Source organism: Strigops habroptila, chromosome 3, assembly GCF_004027225.2.
Source record: "Strigops habroptila isolate Jane chromosome 3, bStrHab1.2.pri, whole genome shotgun sequence".
In the NCBI taxonomy this organism is placed as follows: domain Eukaryota; kingdom Metazoa; phylum Chordata; class Aves; order Psittaciformes; family Psittacidae; genus Strigops; species Strigops habroptila.
The window spans coordinates 79,330,815-79,340,755 of record NC_044279.2 but is presented as its reverse complement, the minus strand read 5'-3'; positions in this window follow the sequence as shown (position 1 = coordinate 79,340,755).

Genomic DNA, 9,941 nt, shown 5'->3' with positions numbered 1-9,941 from the left:
TTGCATATCAAGATAGGGGATATCTCCACGTTACATTAGAGGGAAAGGCTAATATCTGTGTATTGACCTCAGACATCCCTCAGAGGTCCCAGTGCTGGTGTACAGGGGATGGGGACTTTGTAGGCGAGATGTACGAGCCATCTATGTGCTGCTGTACTAGATTCATGCAGTAGGCTTGCCTCATACTTGGCTGAGCATCCTTTGGCATGAAGCATGGATGCTTCAGTCAAACAGTGACTGCATTGTCTCTCAGGGCTTGAGAGACTTGGCTTGGGACAGGGAGCCAAAGAGGAGTAGAGCTGAGAAATCTTACTTAGCCCTTTCTCAGGGATTGGCCCAAGGTGAAGAACTGGGAATAGAAAGAAGTTGTTCTTGCAAACGAGGCAAACACAGCTCCCCACCACAGAGGGAGAAGTCAGAAGCTGGAAAGGATGCAAAATAAATGCCAGCCACCATGATGAGGGCCACAGCAGGAAGGCTCTCAGTACAATAGAGAGACAGGTGCCAGCCCCGTGTTAGCTCTTGCTTCTTCCATGAGTCTTTTGTCTCCCTAAGGCACTGTCTCCCATGCCGCTGGACTTAGCTCCTCCAGTGCTCTATTGTCCCTTCTATTCTGCTTATCTAAAGCAAATCCAATGCTGTAACAGTTGGTATGGGGAATCAAAATCGCTGAACATTTCCAAGGAAGAGTGATGTGACCAAGACAGTATTCAGGATTGCACCTTGTGTTGACAAGGCTGGGCAACTGTTTCCCTGCCCAGAGACCTTTCCTCTAAGAGGCAAGGTGGTGGGCAGTATGGGATCTTAGAAGCTCCATGGTCAACAAATAGCCAAGAATTATTTCCTTAATGAGGCAGTTCAGAAAAGAGCAGGGGAACAGCAAGGAGAGGAGAGAGGCAAACCACCTCTGTCCAGTTCTCCCCTCACCACAGCTGAGTGCTCCCTAACCTGTGGCCTCTCAGAACCTGTAGTATTGCTTCTGGACACAGCTGGATAATAACAGTGAAGATGCCAAGGGAGAGGTGAGTTTGAGGCATTACACTCTGCATATTTATTTCTTTAGGCTGGTAAAAGTGGAGGCACCTGCCCTCAGCCCATAGAACTGTTTTGCTTGGGTGTCCTCTCTTCTGCGCAGTCATTTCAGAGTGACTTTGTGCTACTAGCATGTAGTCCCAGAAATGGAGGTGTCACCATCATCAGCTGGAACCTACAAGGCCATAAGGTTTGGTCCATGGGTGTAGTGTTCATGTGACAGCTGGAGTGAGCCATCTCTGCAAACCTTTCAAGCGTCATTTTCTTTGAAGCACAAGACTATTCAGGGTGCTCACATACCTGTCACTGTATTTGGTGCACTGGATTTACACGGTAGTCCTGGAGCTGCAAGTGAAGACTGCTTCTCAGTGGCACTCCTTGGCATGCGGGGCCTTGCCTGGTAGCATCATGTGGCTGCACCGCAGCTTCTCTACTGTTCAGTGAGTTTCCTCAGGAGATGCTGTTGGTGAGCAGAGCAAAGCGTGCCCTCACCATCAGTAGGGCCAGGGAAGAGAACTCTCTGTACCAGATGACCTCTTGGGTGAGCGACTGCCTAGTGGTAATACACATGCCTCTAACCTGCTGGATGCTCTTGTGGCTTTTATGCTTTGAAGAAGGTCTGCAGAAGTACAGGAAAGATGCTGAGGGAAGCAGGCTGAAGTCTAAAGTGTCAGAATGTCTTGCTGCTTTTGGCTGGTGGCTGAGCCCCAGGGTGTGGGCTGAGGTTGTAGTGCTGGACTAGAAGAGCATGAATGAAGTCTAAACTTTGGCATTGGAGTTCCCTGTGGAATGCATGAGGCTTGCCAGGACTGCGTGTGTCCTGTGCAAAGGGCATTGTGCTAGGAGGATCAGTTGTCTCTGGCCCTACGGCTGTGTAAAAATGTGAGCACAGGGCTCAGCCCCTCTGAAGCACTGGGGAGCCACAGGGTCTCATCTCAGACTCTGTCACACACTACTGATTGAGGATCAGGGATGGCTCACCTCACACTGGCCCAGAGCTCAGGCAGACCAAACTCCTTCCAACATCCCATGTCAGTGGTGTGTGATGGTTTTGAACTCCTGGGTTTATACCAGTCCCAGAACATGCAGGGCAGTATCTCCTAGCAAACGTTCTGCTTTCCCTCAATGGGAAAATTGCTCTTTTTTTATGGCTGTAGCTTGTTTCTCCCTAGGAAGGGTTGTACTGCTTTCTCTGTAGTAAGGTGAAGTGGGAAGGTCTTCTGCAGAGACATCTGTGAGGAGTCTTGACATTGTAAATGTTTCCAGTGTCACGCACCTCTGTGGTCCAGACCAGACAGTGTGTGGGGAACAGGCCTGGTCCATGGGTGCCTGAGGTTCTTGTCTTGGTTCTGCATGGACAAAACAGCTGCAGGAATTGGGCACAGCGACGTGACTCTTCCTCAGTGCTAGAGGGAAAAAACCAGGATATGAATGAAGCTCTGGTTCTGCAAACAAGCTTGGGAGCAAAAGCAATGTCCCCGTTGACCGTGTTCACTGTGTACACAGCTAATTATAGGGACAGCTTTTCAGGAGCTTCATTATGTACACTGGGGAGTTTCATTCCCTCTGCACTTTCCAGAGCTCTGCACCTTCCAGAGCTCTGCACCTAATCAACAACCTTGGGAGCCACAGGGCGGCCACAGGAAAAGCCTCCTCCTTCTCCAGTTGCTCTGCCATACTCTCTGGGACTTGTACAGCACAGGCAGCCCCGGAGTGCTGCACTCAGGATGCCCTGGGCACAGACAACAGTGGTGGTGGAGCCAGGAGATCTGCATCAATTCCTGTGCTCCAAGGCTTCTGCGATGCAGCTTTGGTGGGTTTAGCCACTTTGGTGGGTTTAGCCACTGTGGTGGGGCATCTGAGGCAGAAACCAGAGGCATAATGTTATGAAGGGGCAATCTCTTGTTTGTTGTTTTGTTTTGGGTTTTGTCCCTGCTGTGTTATCTCTCTGACTTGAATTTGTGATGTACTTGGCCCAGATATTTTGAGCTGCCCAGAGAGGCTGGTTTGATTTTCAAGGAAGGAAGTGCTAAAGGCAACTAACAGAAGGAAGTATAAGGGGGTTCCTATTCCCTTCAGTGTTATGGAGATACCATGATGTGAGAGCCCCTGCTCTGCAGCAGTGCCTGAACTCAAGGGACATTCAAAATAGCCAAGAGAGCAGCTGATCCTGCCTGACAGCAAAGCAAGGCTGCAGATGCATGTGAGAGCTGCCATCTTTACCACAGGGAACAGAGAATTGGGTTGTGTCTGTGGAAGATGCAACTTTGCATTCTTCCTTGGTGAAAAAGGTTTTGAATGCCTCCAAAGCAGAATATTACAAAGACCTCGAGGTTCAGCAAGGGGACTAACATTTTTGTGTTTTATTCCCCTGAACTGTTATGGTGGCATAAAATAAGTACATTTTCCTTAGATGTGGGGGCTGGGCCCCAGGAGGGGGAGGAAATGGTGAAGATTTAGCGTAAGATGTGATAGGAACTGTTGTCCTCCTTAGAATAAAAGGATGAAGGGCACAGCTGTCTGACACGTCTGTTCATCTGGAAGGAAGCTGAACCGGTAAATCAGGCAGCAATAGTAGAAGGAAACCCTTTCTTACAGATGGAGACACCACACGGCTTAGTCACTCTGCACCTCCACACAGGATGGCTTCCCCCTCAGTACCACTAACAGCAGCCCATGGGCTGGGAAAGAGGTGGGGCAGTTGACATAGGAGGGGGAAATATTGTCTGAAGGATGCAACTGGGGAAGTGGTTTGCAGGACCGTGAAAGAGGCAGGCAGGGAAGAGCCAGAGGCTGGTCTGGGAGAAGCAAAGGGCTTGCTCAAGGGGTGATGTGGCAAGGGACAGGCAAGGGTCAGTGAGGGAAGGTGCTGGGTGGGTACCACAGGGAACTGATAATGATGGAGAGAAAAATATAGCAGTGTTTTTACTGGGCCTGTGAATCAAGTACCTCTTTGACCAATTTTGGCTCAGTCACTAAAGAAACATCAGAGGAATATTCTCAGTGGAAAAACCTGCAAAGCCACAAGATGCACATTGAAGAAGAAAGTATTTTTCCGCCCCTTTGAATTTCTTCCTTCTCTGCTAATGTACCTACAGATCCAGATAGAAAGACTAGTCCCATGAGCCACCAAGCAGCATATTTCTCCAGGCTAGGAGTCCACGTACAGGGTGAGAAGCCAGACCCATTCACTTTCCAGTCTAAACACCCGGGCTGTTTGTGCACTCCAGGTTTCTCCCTATCCCTGTGTATCCCTAAGTACTATATACCCTTCATGTCTCCCACCTACCTCTCTTCCTAGGCCAGAGTCCTCATTTCATCATAGTGTTAGGGACTTCGTGTAACTCTATACCAGCCATGTCATGTGGTTTCTATAATGACTACATCACCAGAATTATTTCTTGCCTTTTATCTCGGCTGAGGTGTTGGTAGTACTGCTATTTGTAACTTACTCAGGCAGTCATTACTTCCATAGGTACCAGAAGACATAATTAGGATTGGTGCAGTCCACTTCTGGTTCCTTGATCTGTGTGGCCAATTGCAGAGAAATGCCACGTCCTCAGCTATCAGGAGAGCAGGATGGGATCTTGCAGTTTTCCTGATTTTTGTTCTGTTGCTATTTCATCACTGGAATCAACAGAATAATAACCACAAGAAAAACTATTCATCTGTTTTCTTATACACTGAATAATACAGGCCTGTATGCCCCAAAGACTGTGTTTTAAAATATAGGCATGACACTTTCAGTATAAACCTGTTGTGCTCTAGTATTTTTTGGCATTTTGGAATTCAATGTGGGAGTTGGCCCTAGGCTATTCCACGCTTCCCATTGTAATCAAGACTTTATTTTCCTTGGCTAATTATTTCAGTTCTTTGGCTGAGAAACAGAAGAGAGAGACAGTAACTTACCCCAGATTGTTGAGGAAGCCTGTGGGCAGAGCTGGAGAGAGAGCCCAGATCTCCTGCATCCAGATCTCCTGAGCCTTATGCACATGGACACAGTTTCTCTTCACCCTCCATCTCCCCGTGACTCCCAATGGCTGTTGTCATGAGTTGAAATGGCAGTCTTTTGCCACGAATCAAAGGCTGCCTTTTTTGACTGCTCTAGTTTGCCACAGCTGAAGCTGAACAGATCTGGATCACTGCTTTCTCTCCATCTCTTATTCTTTGAGAGCCTTCCTTCTTATCCTGGAGCAACTGCCTTATCCTTATGGAGGCTGATGGGGAATGTGCTCCCTTGCCACAATGGCTTTCCCAGTGCAGTTGCAGTGCTCTCTTTGATCCCTGGACATCCTGGATTTCAGACCCTTTCTGTAGCAATATTTTCAGGCATTCTTCCTTGTTGAGATTCTGGCAGTAAAGCAAATACTTTGTTAAGAAGATATTAGGAAGAGATAGTTGCACATTGATTTCATAATATCACTCAAAATAATTATTAGATATTTAAATAATATTCTAAATATTTTATTACAAAGATATTAAGAAAATATCTTTGCGTATTAAAAAATATCTATGGCAGATAAGAGGACAATGTTAATGAGCTCTGCTTGGTACATATTAGTCTTGGCAAGACAGTAGCAGAAAAGAAGAGATTGTTAAAGTGAAGGGCTATTTCTGATTCTGTAACTGAGGTAGCAATGCTTATATCAAAGGATCATAATCTTTAAATGGTTGTCAGTCTTCTTTTCACTGATCTGTTCTGTCATCCAGGAGTCTGGATGCTGCCACAGCTAATGGGTCTTTCAACTGCTTCCGTCTCTCAGTTCCCTAGCACAGAGATAACGTGGTCTTTGGTATCTCTCCTGTGACGCGATAACTTACTACCACTGCATAGAGATGCAGAGCATTGTGGAAAGATGCAATCCTCCCACAGAGAAGCAGGCAGAAGTAGGGTGACCTAAGAATCACCCCTTTAGGGTTGTTCTCAGTATCCCAAATGAGGGTCTCTCCTTTCTGCCTTGCAGTCTGTTCAGCAGTATGGAGAACTTCAAGGATACAAAGCCACTTTCTCCTTGCTGCTGGCTCCCTGTCTCTGTGTGGGTGACAGACCCTCTGACCCTTGCTATGATTTTATTTCTCTTTTTGCTCACTCCATGCTCTGGAGGCAGCTCTGTCCCAGGCATAACCCTGCTGCTCCCAAGGGAAGGTGCCTCCCACATTGCACGTGTCCCAGGCACTCCCTTTCAGAAAGAACAAATATCCCATGCAAAGGGAGAACAAAGATAAGTGACCAGGACCCTGAATCAGAGTTGTGATGAAGCAAGACTTTAGCAACATGTGGGAATGGATTAGCTGCCTTGCCCTTTGGGCCCTGTTCACCCGGAGGTTTCTGATAGCATTCTGAGTCCTGAAACTGTATTTCAGTGGAGTTCTTCTTGGTAGATCTGGTTCTGTGTTCTAGGACAATAAACCCCTCCTTCTTTTAATAATGAAGATAAGTGCATCGAGGACATTTGACAAACTGCTTTACCAGCATTTTACATGATAGGATGGGATTACTTCTGTGGTTGTTCCTGTGAAAATGAGGTGGTTCCTGTGTCTGCTTGTCCTGTCCCCACTTCCAAATGCTCAAACACACCTGACAGCAGGGCAATGGTCTCTAAGGTATAATAGTGCTACTGGTTTTGTGAGACTATGTGTTGCACTGCATTGTTATCTTTGTTATGCCAGGGATACTATGGTCCTGCTCATAACATGCTCCCACATTCTTGCTGGAACCCTCAACCCTCCCAAGATGAGGTGCTTGGGAACTGCTCCTTTCTCCCTGCCCATTGCCTTGTATGGCGCCAATGTTCTCTGACTCGCCTCCATGCCCCCTTCCTGAAGATCCAAGCAGGAGCGTTTCCTTTGATTCGGGCTGGGGTTAGCTGAACATCTATCTTGGGCTGGGAATCCATTGAGCATGCAAACACAAAGCCCCTGAAGTGGTTGGCTTCTATTTCTAGCCATGATGATCAGCCAAAGGCTTGGCACAGGTTTATGTTTAATATGTTAAATCTGTCTCTGAATTTCTCTGTGACAGATAGACATGCCATGGATAGGGTCTATGTGTGTGTGCGTGTGACTGTTTCCGGACAAGCACCCTCCTCCTCTGCATATCTCCCAGGCCCACCACCCACTTAGTGAATTCCCAGGGACCCTGTTCCCCACATCACTGACAAAAGCATCAAAAGCTCCCACTAACAGCAAGGAGCGGGGCTGGGAGGAATGGCAAAGTTAGCAGCTCCAGGACGTTCCCAAACAGAGAGTGAGGAAGCCAGGGTCCTGAGATGGGCCCCAGGGTATCAAGGCCTCTGTTTGCTTCTTTGTTGGTTGTGAAGCTGATACTGGCAACTGCTTTGCTCTGTCATTTGGGCTTGTTTGTGCATGCTCCTGCTGCCCTTCTCCCCAGCAGCTGAGGCCCCTCTCTGTGACAATCCCACGGCCATGGCACCCTCCTTTCCCTCTGATTCCTGCGAGACCTTGATATGGGGATTTAAATCTAGCTAGTTAAGTGGAATCCATGTGTTCTACTTGTTCAGGCCCACGGTATATTTTGTTACTTCATTCTAATTTAGCAACTCAGTTTCCCAAAAAAATGAAAGCCTGGTGAAATCGAAAGTTAGGACACATGTGTGAGTTAGTTTACAGTGATCATCCCAGTCCAGTGGCTGTCAAGAAAGATCCTGTGCCCTTTTCTCTCATCTCCTGAGCCACTTTTCTCCACTGCAACTGCTGGACATGGGCTCAGGTGGTTGGGTTTCATATCACTGCAGGAGCAGCTGCAGGATAGCAGTGTAGAAGAAACCCTTCCTGAGGTCCAGTGGCTTTTCAGGGAGCTCACATGGTTCAGCAGACTGCAAGAATGAAAGACAGCAGGCACCAGGCAGGCAGGGATGGGCAGGAAATAGCTTCAGCAGCAAGCCAGCAGGAGCCTTTTTCTCAGGAGCAGCTTAAGGTCAGCTTTGTGCCTCATTGCTGTGTTGCATGGAGGAGGCAGAAGCCTGACCAAAGCAATCTTTCAGCTTACTTTAAGGCAGGAGAGAAGGAGCTAAAGCCAAGCTCTCACCTGTCATTCCAGCCTTGTAGACGTCTCTCTTCAGTGGCTATACAGAGCTCCTTCTAACACTCCTGCTGCTTTTTTACTGATGGTGTCCCTCTCTGGAAGTGCAAACCCACTGTGATTAATCATTTTCTTATGTTCTTACTATCTCTAGATCTCCCCAGCTAAGGTATAATGACATCAGCTATCTGTTTAGCAGAAACCCAGGGGGTCAGCAGCAGATTATCACTAGAGTGATGGTGCAGAAGGGGCCAGAGAGAACAGGTAACGCAGAAGAGCTCCAGGGGCTAAAAAAGAGGGTGAACTTGGGATGCCTGTGTATTTTCTGTCAACACCAAGCCCCAGGCTTGGGAAAGCCAGGCAGTGATAAGAAGGTCCTTGTCTGAGGAAGGTGCTGCTGCCAGACAGGCCTCTTGTCCTATGGAGGGGCGAGGACAGGCACATAACCACATCTCTCTCTTCTGGGGTTTGTACAGCACTTGGCACAAACGGGACCTTACCCCTAATGAGGTCCCTGGGGGACTGTAATGAAATGACTGTCCTGACTGCAGTCCTTACTGGAGTTAGCTGTTCATTTCAGGTGTATACTCAGGTCTCAAAATAGACAAGGGTCTTTTTAGGAGCTAGTGAGTGTGTTTTATTTATTGAGTAGCATTGGTATTTTATTTACTGGGTCCTCCAGCAGGTCCACTAGTGAAATTACCATCAAGAAAGACAGGCATCTACCTCAAAGAGCTGAAGCAACAGGCAATGGTTGGCCAAGTAACATGGGGGAAGGCTTGTTCTACAGATCTGTACAGATGTTTGGTAAATAGTGTATGTGCAGCAGAGATTCTCATACAGTGTCTGCTTTAGAAAAATGTACAGTATTAAATAATGTCCTCATTGATCTTCAGCTTAGCCAGCCAGCAGGGTTATAAATATTTGTGTACCCAACATGTGACTCATGCAGTGTATTTTGCTGATAAATGGACAGCAACATTTTCCAGTGCAGGCACAGCTGTAGGTGGGAGGCAGTGAGAAGAGAAATCCTAAATAATACAGCCCAATTGGTTCCATTAAGTACTGTAAACAGATCCTAATAGAAAAAAAAAATCAGCTTAAGGCCAGGAAGGACAAAAGTGTCTTTGTTGGCAAGAGTTTTTAAAGAGACATCCTGCTGTGGAAAAAGCTTTATGCAGCTTCTAAAACTGATAGATGTTGTAAGTCATATATCTGATTTTATGTGATTTTTGGCAGCTGTATTGAGTCTTAAAATGCCATCCCTTTTCATGTATGTAGAGAATAAAGGGAATTAGTTTCAGCACAGCAGACCCCATCCAATGCTGACCAAGCCAAGTGAGGGAGGATGTTAAACCCAAGAAGGTCACTGCATGCCTGCAGCATTGGTGCCTTCCTCTTTTTCTTGTGCATCTGTCCTGGGTTTCCTCCCAGTGTATGGCTAAAAGGACCATAAGCCAAAGTGGAAAGAGCTCTGAAAGAAGCTTCTTACCACAGAGGTCACTCCCAAAGATGCAGAATGATGTGAGATGGTTTTGGATGAAGACTTTTCCATACTGAGGACATCATAAAAAGTATTCATGTTACCTTTTGATAATTCATGTTACAATATTGGAGTAACAGAGGTCAATGTGAGACACTACAGAAACGGAAGGTTGTTTATTTTTAAGTGACACTGATTTCACTCACTCAGACTAACACTCTTATAACCACATATTCACAAGCACCAAGATACATTTTTTAATGCAATTTGGTTTTCTTGCAATCACGTAGAAGATTCAAGGCACGGGCTCTGGAGTCCTCATCATGTCTTCTGTGTTTCTCTTGATTTGACCACCATATGCTTATTTTGGGTGCATCTTTTGCA